Consider the following 11,952-nt stretch of genomic DNA (forward strand, 5'->3'; position numbering starts at 1 on the left):
ATAACAGCACTTGGCTGTATATTTATTTTTATATGGATTCCATGAAATTACGCAAAGGTCTCATAAATAAACTATGCAGCAGGACTATCTTTTACTGCATACAAGTACATATTTTCCGCTGTAGTCTAACCCCCAATAAGTTTTGGGAGAGATCCTTGGTCTTGTCTCGAAAATGGGTAGAAATATTTGCTTAGTCTTTTGATTAGCAATGTATGGGAACCAATCTATCCACTGCGGTAGTCTACTTAACCACTATACCATTACTTTACCGAATATCTGCCAAGACAAAGAAAATATAAATATCTTTGAAAAAAAAAATGTTCTAGATTTAATAAGGCAAAAGATTTTCCTTTGTTTTTTAATTGTGCAGAAGTTCCCTTTTTATTGAAAAAAGAGGTACGTAAATTTTGCTATATGTTCACCTGTAAATCAGTTTAGAAAAATACTCATCTAAATACATTTGGACACACGCATAGGTAAATTTTCGCTTTATCCTGAACAAATGCTAACTTACATATTTTGCAATATATATACAACGTCTAAGAATGTGACGACTCCATTCTCTACATTGCTCCATCGGATCAAAGGGAAGATAACGTAAACTTATAGAAGGGTCTGAAAAAATTTTGTCGTTCCCTCCGCGGGACTCGAACTCATACCGCTGTGACATCTATGGCAACACCGCCTGCACTAAGTCCAGCGCCCTAGACCACTCGGCCAGCTAGGCTATTTAAAATATATACATTAAATAAAATATTGATTGCTTAATGACCTTACTGACAAAAGTATTGAAACATACATAAATTTTGAATATCCTTAATTATAGTACAGTTAATTTAGTTCATTAACACATTTTGGCTAAGTGGGAAGTATCATGTTGGTTACATGATAATTGACATTTCTGAAAATTAAACCAATATTATCTTGAGTTGCAAGACTTGTAAAAGTCAAAATATAACCAGATGTTGTCATATAAAAAAATGTAGAAGGGTTCTAAAGCTAGATAAATTAACTGTGACCTACAGAAACATCCCATTAGTTTTGATGTTCTGGGGTATTAATTAATTTGTCATTTTTTAAAGAGTATAAGTAGCAATTTTCCTCAAGTCTATTCAACAACAAGTACGGAGACCGATACTTTTATTAGCAGTCAAGGATCTAGTGTATTAGAGGAGAATTGGAAACCCTGAACTCATTTCTAGTCACAGTAAATTAAAAATCTTTTTCTCATCGAGACTCATCCAAAAGAACTCAGATGTGCTACTAACTCCTTGCAATACATCATGGCTGCTGTGCGTGAAGCCATTTTTGCAGGAGATGGTGACATGTTATAACAGTTCAAATGTGTAAACTGTTGACTGACAAAAGTAATCCTTATTCATGACCAATTTTTGAAAAAATAATGGTCTCTTTGGGGTTTTCCTAGGGTTTGGTAAGAATAGAAAGAAACTTTTTACCTAACTGACTTTTTATTGATTTTGGTAAGGATAATGATTAAAACATTTACTAATATCGGTGCATTTGTTAGCTTTAAAAAAAACACTAAAAAATAGGACTTCTTTCTCCTTGAAAATGTGAAAAAAGGGGGGGTTACATTACCGTCATGGTATAAATATATGAGTTGTCAAAAAGTATTTCTATATATCGATTTGTAATGGTAAAATATTGGTTTGATCGTGTTTGTAATGTGACTATTATATCAATAATGTATAATTCATCACAATTGATGGACAATTCTTGCATTTTGGTCCAAAATCACCACGGCCGGTTGCGATGGCAACCGTCATGACTTTTTGTTTTACATACAAAGTCTTGTAAGTTGTTGCATGGTGATAATAGTCAATGTCTACAAAAATCATCCAATTCTGAGACTATGTATGTCTGACCCCCTATATCCATACAGAGAATTTGTCTTATTTCGTATATGATTGATGAGTTACTGGTCTATGGATGTGTGTGTGTGTGTTTGTATTGAGGCTATGCAAACATATCATGTTTGGTAAAAACAAACATTTGGTCAGTCAAAACTTTTCTTGTGTCACATTTATTGGTGAATAAGAACAAGAAGCGGCCATGAGGAATTTTTGAGAAGTGTTTTGAGTTCAGAAACCTGGGAAGAACTTAAAACAGAGATGAAATAAACGAATTTTTTACCATGCTTGGACTTAAAAAAGAAGCTACAAGGACAGAGAAAACGTCATTTTAATTTTGCTTGAATGCATTGAAGAAATCGGGAACAACTACTCTATGGACGCAATCGTAATTACCCCGATGACGGTTGCCTTCGTTGTAAAGGGGTAGTGTCCAAATAATATATATCTATATATATACAAACGTCTCAGAATGTGACGACTCTATTCACTACACTGCTCCATCGGATCCAATTGATACAGGGAAGATATGTAAACGTATAGAAAGGTCCAAATGAACTGTCAAATTGGGATGCAAATTTTTGGTCGTTCCCTCCGCGGGACTCAAACTCGTACCGCTGTGATATCTATGGCAACACCGCCTGCACCAAGTCCAGCGCCCTAGACCACTCATATATATATATTCCTTTCTTTACAATCCGACACATTGTTACAAGTACTGGCAGTATGACATGTAAACACCATATGATGGTGACAAGGGGATGTTACCATCTGACAATAGGGAATAAAACATCATCCCTTTTATCGTAAATTTTATTTTTTTTATCGATATGAATACATAGGTCAATCATACAGACATTCTTAAGTACAAATATAAGATTTATTTAAAGAAACTTCCACATGCTATATATCATTATTAAAACTATTGAAGTATATTCCACAAAATATAATAAAATGAAAATTCACTATCTGAACAAATAGTCATTTAATAAATCGGGATAAGAATATATTTGTTTAATTTCTTTGACATCAGTTTAAGTAGCAAAAAAAAAATGAAAAGAGTAATCATGGGAACCAAAATTCTAGAGAAAGAGTAATCAAGGGAAACAAGGTTATAGCGGTAATCAAAAGAATGTAATCAAGGGACAAAAACCAGACATGGAAAACAGACATACACAACAAAGAACATAAAGTAACTAAAATCATACATACAAAGGAACAAAAGCAAGTGAGCAACTCGGACTCCACTAAAAACTGGGAGCATGGACCATTCAAGTCCGGGGTAAACAAACGAGCAAAGAAAAACCATGACCCGTTGAATAAATGAGATTTAAAATATTTCGACTCAAAGTGAAGTTATAAACGCCCCTTTTATGAACTGGTGTACACACCTTCTGGTACAAATGACAAAATTCTTGTAAATCTTAATTTTACTTTGGCTAACATCTGATAATGAAATCTTAAATTACTACATCGTGAAGATGAGCAATAATATATTGTTCCTTGTCGTATCGAATAACTGTCGTTATTGGGAGGTATCCATTGTAACATTAAAAGTCCGGTTAATATCTTTTTGTAAAAATTGATGACACAACAGTACCTTAAGATACCTATCAAAACAAATTTGTGTTGACTAAAGGTAACTATATTCTAGTATGGATGCCCTTAAGACCTCCGTGATTTCCACACAAAACTTGCACTTTTGCAAGATTTCGTGATTGGGGAAACACGGCAAATAAGCTAGAGTAATACACTGTATTTCCTAAATGAAAATGAAAGATCACATTTATATAAGTAATTACATGTTGATTGGACGAACAAAGCTAATTGTTTGACTGAAGTACTGAATTAATAAATGATTACAAATGAAAAGACATTATATGACATTATGACATTATAATTGTTTGGCGTTTGTTTTCTTTAACAAAATGGTAAAAGACCACATGCTGTAAAACTGTAAGACCTGCTGTATCATAATGTAATCATGGCTACAGGTTTTAGGCTGATAAATTATAACAATCTGTTTTGTTTAGGTTTTGCTGGTTAAACTACTTATTAATATCTCCCTTCCCGATTCGGTATTTTGTTATAATCTTAATTGATTTTAATCTTTTGTTACATTGTACACCATATACAGTCTAACGTATCACTTAATTAATTTTATATTTAGGGTATAATACCATACTCGGCTTTTGTTCGTAAAGTTCTCGATAAAGTTAAGTTTCAGTGCGAGATATATACTGGTGCATTTCAATACACACACCATTTTTCATGAAAAATTTACCTACAGGACAAACCACCCTACTTGATGCTGGAGAACCAAAAGTTCTGGACTGAATTTACCATATCATTAGTCAGACCTGTCTGAACTCCAATTACATTAGATTTTATTTATCAAATTTATTAAAATTTGCAGTATTAAAATTTCAAAGTACCTTTAACACTGAGACTACATCCCTTGTATTACACATTTAATTCTAATGCTGTTGATGAGAAAATTGCAATATTGATTGGTATTTTTGCATTCTTTCTTTTTAATAGGTTTTACCGTAAATTTCTAGTACACTGTTAAGTAATAGGTGATAACATGCATTAAAAAGGAAGAAATAACGTATGGTCCGCCTTCAGAAGATTGCCGTCTGGAATTATACCTTTTTAATTTTAGCTCTGAGTTATTATTCACTTATAGCTCTTTTTTAAAATTCATTTGTCTATAAATACAATATTTCCAATCATATACATGCTTCAAATTTGTATATGACGCACACATTAATGCAGTACATCTCACTAACACCATGAAAACCAAATACTTCGGAAGTTTAAGATTATACAAGAAGTACGCATATATACGCATGATTGCTGCATGTAATTTTAAAGATTGTGATTTAAAATAATTTTTATTGTGTTTGAAACTAATTTATATTTAACTATAAATAAAATTCAGAGATGGATTGAATTATTTTACTAACTTACTTAAATTTATCACATATAGAATAGAATTATATAGAAATTGTATTATTTCAACTAAACTCCTGATTCATATACGGTACATCCCTTTAACTAAGGATATATTTTAGAATATATTGTAAATGTGTATTATTTTATAATTGTATAAGACAATTACAAATGTCCGACTGATGTGAAGTGATATCGCTAACATTACATACTTAATGGATGCATATGAGTGAAAAATACAAATATTACAAAGCAGCGCATAAAGTTAGAGGAACCTATTTCAACTAAGATAATGTTGTGAGAGGAGTCTTCTAAAGGAAAATAGTATCAGAGCGATCTTTTAGTACTAAAATTTAGACAAAAAAAATAGCTGATGTATTACATTTTGTTTGAATTGACTTGATGGGGAAAGAAGACCTAATGCAGTTTCCAGTAAGAGGCAAGTCAACAGAAAAAAAACGCGGAAAAACGAAACCGAGAGCCAATAATAATAAAAAAAAACATTGATCGGCGATCATTACGATGTATCCATCTCCACCATGAAAACTGATTTGTTCAGCGGATCATAGATTTCCTTTACCCTTTCGTCTACCCTGAACTTGAGTTTTTATGAGTACTACGACGCGTGATTCTAGAAAGGCAGAGGACAATTACCCTATCGGTGCACCTGGTCCATGCTTCCAGTTTTAGCAGAGTCCGGGTTGCTCATTTACTATTATTACTTTGTATGTATTTTTTTCGGTAATTTTTTGTTCATTGTTATGTTTGGTGTTTTCCACGTCTAGGTTTTTGTCCCTGGATTACATTCTTTCGATTTCCGTAAGAATCTTGGTTCCCAATATTTCCTCTTATCAAATTTAAAATCCGTAGATTGTAAGATATTATTTGTAGGCGGGCGATTGAAATACATATCCAAAAATGTGTAAATTGGTTACATAATATAGAAAAAAATGTCAAGATACAAAAAAAAAAAAAAAATTAAAAAAAAAGAAATAATAATAATAATCATACAACCAAGTCTTAGAGATTGATAATGAAACCTGGCAAAAGCTGAAGAGTTACATTTTTGTATATGCATTAGCAAAAGTCAGTGAAAAATTGTTAAAGAGTAATCAAGGGAACCAAGGTTATAGCGGTAATCAAAAGAATGTAATCAAGGGACAAAAACCAGACATGGAAAACAGACATACACAACAAAGAACATAAAGTAACTAAAATCATACATACAAAGGAACAAAAGCAAATGTGCAACTCGGACTCTACTAAAAACTGGGAGCATGGACCAGGTGCACCAGTAGAGTAAGCGTCCTCTGCTTTTCTAAAAACACCCACCGGGTTGCTCATAAAAATTCGGGGTAAACAAACGAGCAAAGGAAAACCATGACCCGTTGAATAAATCAGTTTTCATGGTGCAGATGGATACACCATAACGATCCATAATGATGACGACCATAAAACTTCTGTAGTGATGACTTCAATCTTGTAGCAACATAACCCTGTTCCAGAAGCCTATTTGTTAGAGGTCTAGTGCGATACAAAAAGTCGGCGTAGTTTCGGCAAGCTCTGGCATAACGTATGAGTTGTGATATGAACACTCCATACGCAGGTGCCGAAGGGATGTTGCCACATATGAAAGGAAAGTTGACAATTCTGAATGAAAAGTCATCACGTGTGTCGTAAAGTTTGGTCAATAGTTTTCCTTTACCATCGATTTCTATGTGTAGGTCAAGATATGATGCCGACTTCACAGTGTTTGTAGTATTTTCTATCTCAAGTTCTTTTGGGTAGATGCGATGTATCAAATCCCCGAAATTGGGATTGTTTAAAGATAATACGTCATCTATATAGCGGAAACTGAGATTGAATGATCTAGCCAAACGATATTAAAAATCGTTTTTCTATGAGTAAACAGGCAATGTCAGTCTCGACTGTTATCGTAAGACCACTTTTTTTTTTTATAGAAAAAGGGAAACCTTTTTAAATAATTTACATTCTATAAATAAGTTGAAAAAAGATATCTGATTTATACATTGCAATTTTTGGTGTTCCATTTCCTTGTATACTAGTTTGTATAAAAATTCACCAAATGAAAGATTGTTTAAACATACTGATAATTATTGGCAATGATGAATGTGAAACTTTGTTTATTTTTGAGACTTTAAATCTTTCAATGAAGTCACCATAAATCATTCAGTTGAGACGAAAGGGGTAGTCGGTAATTGATGCTTCTTGTGATAGCCCGCTACAATGTATTTTAAACGTCATAAACATATTGTATCCGAACATAATCACTATTGCAGCCCGTTAACTTGAAATGTGATCTCAATTTATTAGGAAACAGCGTTAAGCAAATTCAATACAAGGTTATTTCTCATGAATGATTTTATTCTGCATCATAATGACAGTATTCTGTGAAACCGATACATTGCATCAAAATGGTTTTTATAGCATACAACATCATGAAAAGTAACTGTACAAGCACAAATGTGTTGACAATACAAGTTTTTAACTTGGCGCCTTTTTTCACGACTTACAAGAAATCTAAATATTTTTCAAATGAAAAATGTCATTTACTAAAAATTACTAGTATCCACAAAATACATTTTAAATACAATCGATGTTTTTTTTCACAGTCATTACATCACCGGAGTAGCTTTTACCGCAATAGTCTTGACTTGGTTGATGCATTTCAAACGGAATTGTGGGTTAAATTCAGGTTTTACACAAAACCCCCTCTTCCATTTTGTCGTGAATACACCAATGGCGATAACATGACATGTGCATCCTATAGTGTCATAACTGTAAATCAGTAAAAAGAAAAACTCAGAGTATTTAAGGAGGACTCAAAGGAAAATTGTATTTCAGCATGGAGGAAAATAGTTAAAGGAATGCCAACATACATTGATAATGCGATCTACCGATATATATATTATAAATGTTGTGAAACAAGTGGCCATAAACAACTATGGATAAATAAATTGAAGGGGTTTAGAAATACCACCATTTAATTATTTACCGAATTATTATAATACAATGAAAATGGATACGGTGAATATGTCAAACAGACAACAACCCGAATGGGGTGAAAAATGACAGCTTAAGGCTACCCATTGGTTTTCAATGAACGACGAGGGAACCCTCACACCACAGGTTTGCTGCAAAAAAAAAGCAAAAAAACAAAAAACAAAACCAAACAAAACAAAACAAAACAAACGAACAAACATACAAACAAACAAGCAAGCAAAACAAATTAAAAACAACACCGTGAAGTTAATGTACTTTGGCGTGATCACAACTCTCCCCATTTAAATTTGGCCATTGTTGGCAAAAATATTACACAATAAAACGCACTTAAAATCAGTTCACCGACATGCCAACTTCATGATCAGACCAGTTTAAAACTACAAGAAGTTATGTCATCATCGTATGTCATATCAATCCCAAGTCCTTCAATGTTGGGTTGAGAAGTACGATACATCATAAGTCATACAATAAAGACACAACCAATGTCATGTCAAAAGCTGCTTTTAAACATACTATGTTACTTTCTATGTAAAGACACTACGGGGGTCAATTTGTGTTAGTACAAAAAAAGTGCTATCTATTTACTAGAACTACTAAACATGACATGAACTTTTCGGTGCTCGATTTGGGCTTTCTATTACAATATTTGTTTTACCTTTGAATCTTTAACTTCCTGTATAAACGATTCTAATGTTGCTTCTACTTGATAGATGTGTACATTGCACGTGTTTTTCAAAATTTGCAATATTTATAGAATTGACATTATTTTTTTTAAATTTTGTCATATGCGTAGATTACTATCATTATTATGAATAAGATTTTCATAGACCAAAAACTGAATTACTACCATACATTTGTCACCTTTTTCACGATAAACATTAGGAAGCGGTATAACATGTTATTTAAACATCAATATTTGACTCTCATCAATAATACAAAGATTAGAATTATCTGCTTTCCAGGACAGCTAACCAACACACTCTTTATAAACGACACATACGATAGGATGTTTGTGTAGTAAGATTTTGACTTAACAAATCTGAAAACTACATGACAGTTTATTTTCTCTCATTATCTTTTTGCCCGTTTCTAAAAATTCCTGTGGTTTGCCATGTAACCACAGTCCGTACAAATACCTGTCAATTTGATTATATTTAATAATGTTAAAATCTGAAGCTTGTTTTTTAGTAAGGACTTGTATTGTTGACATTTTATTAAATGACCTTGGTAATATGTCATACATTTCAACCACCTTAGTGCTCTTTTAATTCTAAACACGACAAATTATTCGGACAATTGTCTTAGTATAGTTGTGTTAAAAATTCTAGCTAACACTATTAAAAAAATAGATATAATTTTGCAGACATTTAAAGTAATGTCTCGTCCTTTTGAAATACAACTTCGGTTATTGCCTTTTTGATTTAGTCATTTATAGAACACTTGAATTTATTTTTTGAGTTTTACAATAGGCCGTAATTAAGGGATAATAATTTCTAAATATATACATGCAAACGACCCTCATTGTGCCTTAGTTTGTGCTGCTTATATTCTATCCTCATTATGGTTTTCGGTCGCAGTTGTTCTTAACATTGGATGCAAGATATGGAAGACTTCGCTGGAAGAGTATTGCATTTAGTGGGCATATTTTTTTTTATTTTTGTAGAATACAGTGGACACCTGCACTACAGTGTGATAAAATGCACAATTGGAAGATTGGAAATTCGTACAATTTCTTCTTTTCTTTCATGCAAAGATTGAATCTGCTGTTTTGTTCATTTATCTTTCGTCGCAATATCTCATCCGAAATCAAATTATCTTGATCTAAACGAGCATCCATCTAACCAAGTAGAAACATTGATAAAGTACTTGTTTTGTTTTAAAGTATCAGGTATACGAAAGAACGGAGTGTAATATTGTAGAAGTAGAGATACAATCAAAGTAAATTACTACGCTTTAACTTTACCACTTTTTGAAAGGTTTTGTTTTTTTCATTTAATTGCTTAAGTACAAGAACTGAATAAAAGGTATCGTTGAAATTGTATTGGTGTTGACAGAATTCACAATGATCATTTCTTTGTGCATTTAAATTCTAATGAAATCATTTGACAATAAAAACCTTCTTTTAATCTGTTCAAGTCATGAAAGAGTTTTTAAAACTACCCATCTGTTACATTTGAAAAATAGTTTCAAAGTATTCACTCTTAAAGATTCTCTCGGACGTCCCACTTTCAACGGGATACATTTACAGCCACCAATAAGGATTGTTCTAACTCTTCACTAAAATCACCAAACACAACAAATCGAAGGACAGTAAAATAAATTTGTATTGTTACAATATCATATAAATGATAGTCAGCAGTCAATTTGCCAGCAGTTCACCTAGACACTCTATGACGGTAAGTTATTTTCCCTCTTTAGATTAAATTTATTGGCAAAGTCTATGTTTGAGCGCTTTGGGTATCTATTATATCGTGTAAAAGTTAGAAAAAAAGCTAAAAAAACAATTCATAGCTTTTTATCTGAAATTAAAATGACAAATAATAAGATTGATTTTAGGTATTCTAGTGATTATGATACCTATTTCAATACTACTTTCTCTCTCTCTGTGTGTTTATTTGTGTTAAAGGATTCACTATATGTCTGTTTAAATTTTCCATAAATTTAGAAAGGTGTGTGTAATGAAAACTCATATGTTATTTACATCGCGTTTTGATAATTTGTATAATAATGTTTCTTAAAACGTCGTAATGTATTCGATTTACAGATTAGTACAGTGATGATATATTTTTGATACTACATGCTCAATACAATAACCTATAATTTTCTTTTGATTGACTTAAAAAGATCTTTTGTCTACTATCCGTAACTTAAAAAAAAAAACATCCGTTGATTTCTTAATTAACAAATAATGCAAATCCGATGCAACTGGTAGAGGAGAAAATAAGGCTAATTAGGTAATCTGAAAATGTTTATTATTCGTTACTTTAAAACATATGGAGACCTATGTTTAGGACCAATAGGGGAAGATATGTTTTGTGCCTATAAAATCACACGGGAACTACAGTCTTCCTAAATAATATGAAAAATCATACAGTTTCCATACATGAAGTCACAAGGAAGACATATAATCACCAAATGACTTTATTACCTGTTTTTCATGAAATAATTTGTAAGTCTCAATATATGTTTTTCATATGTTTTTCATGGCGGTCCTAAACATATTAAAAACAGATGGGAAACATTATGTTGCATTGTTTTCTCTGTGTAATGTAAGCATAAAATGTTTCAAATATTAACCCCGGCAACCAAAGTTTTTACTTAGATGGGAGTCTAAATAATATGTTCAAGGATAATACATACATGGATGAATAATAAAATTGATATGCTGCAATAAAGGTGATTTTCTTCATTTTATCGTCGAATCAATTGCATTCATTTTTACCAATAACAAAAACGCTTGACCGATGTGCAGAGAATAAGTTTATTTATTATGTGATACGTTCTGATCGCCTGATGTTGTTGACCATGGATTTCATCTCTACATTAAGCAGACAGTAAAATAATAGGTACTAATAAAAAAGGGGTAACACACATCTGTAGATGTTGCAAGTATTTGATAAACTTGTGAATATTATAGATATATTTCAATTCAACACTCAGTATAATCAATTTAACAGAACAGCAAAATAGCAAAATCCAAACTTTATAACCAAAAGGTAAAAGAAAGTTATTATAGTTGTGTACAGGCTGGCTAAATATCACACAGTAAAATAAACTATATACTGTTAATTACAAACAATAGTTAACCCGGATTAAATCCTTGTTGTGTGAATGTCATGAGACCGGTCGAACACGGGTTACGTTTGTCTTTCATTTAAGGTGGTAAAAAGTGTGGTGTGTTGTTACCATTATTTCAGTTAGCCTTATCTGGTATGATGAGTGTATTTATGTGGACAAATATACGAATTGGTCAAATGGCACATTTATTTGATGTGACAAATTGATATTTATTCTTACAGGTTCTGTTGATAAAAAAGACAAAATATCATTTTAACATTACATTTGGAAAGGAGTCCTTATACACATGTTATAGGTAAGGCAT

Source organism: Perna viridis, chromosome 11, assembly GCF_037379345.1.
Source record: "Perna viridis isolate PV_CMFRI_1.1 ecotype Kerala chromosome 11, ASM3737934v1, whole genome shotgun sequence".
Taxonomy (NCBI): Eukaryota; Metazoa; Mollusca; class Bivalvia; order Mytilida; family Mytilidae; genus Perna; species Perna viridis.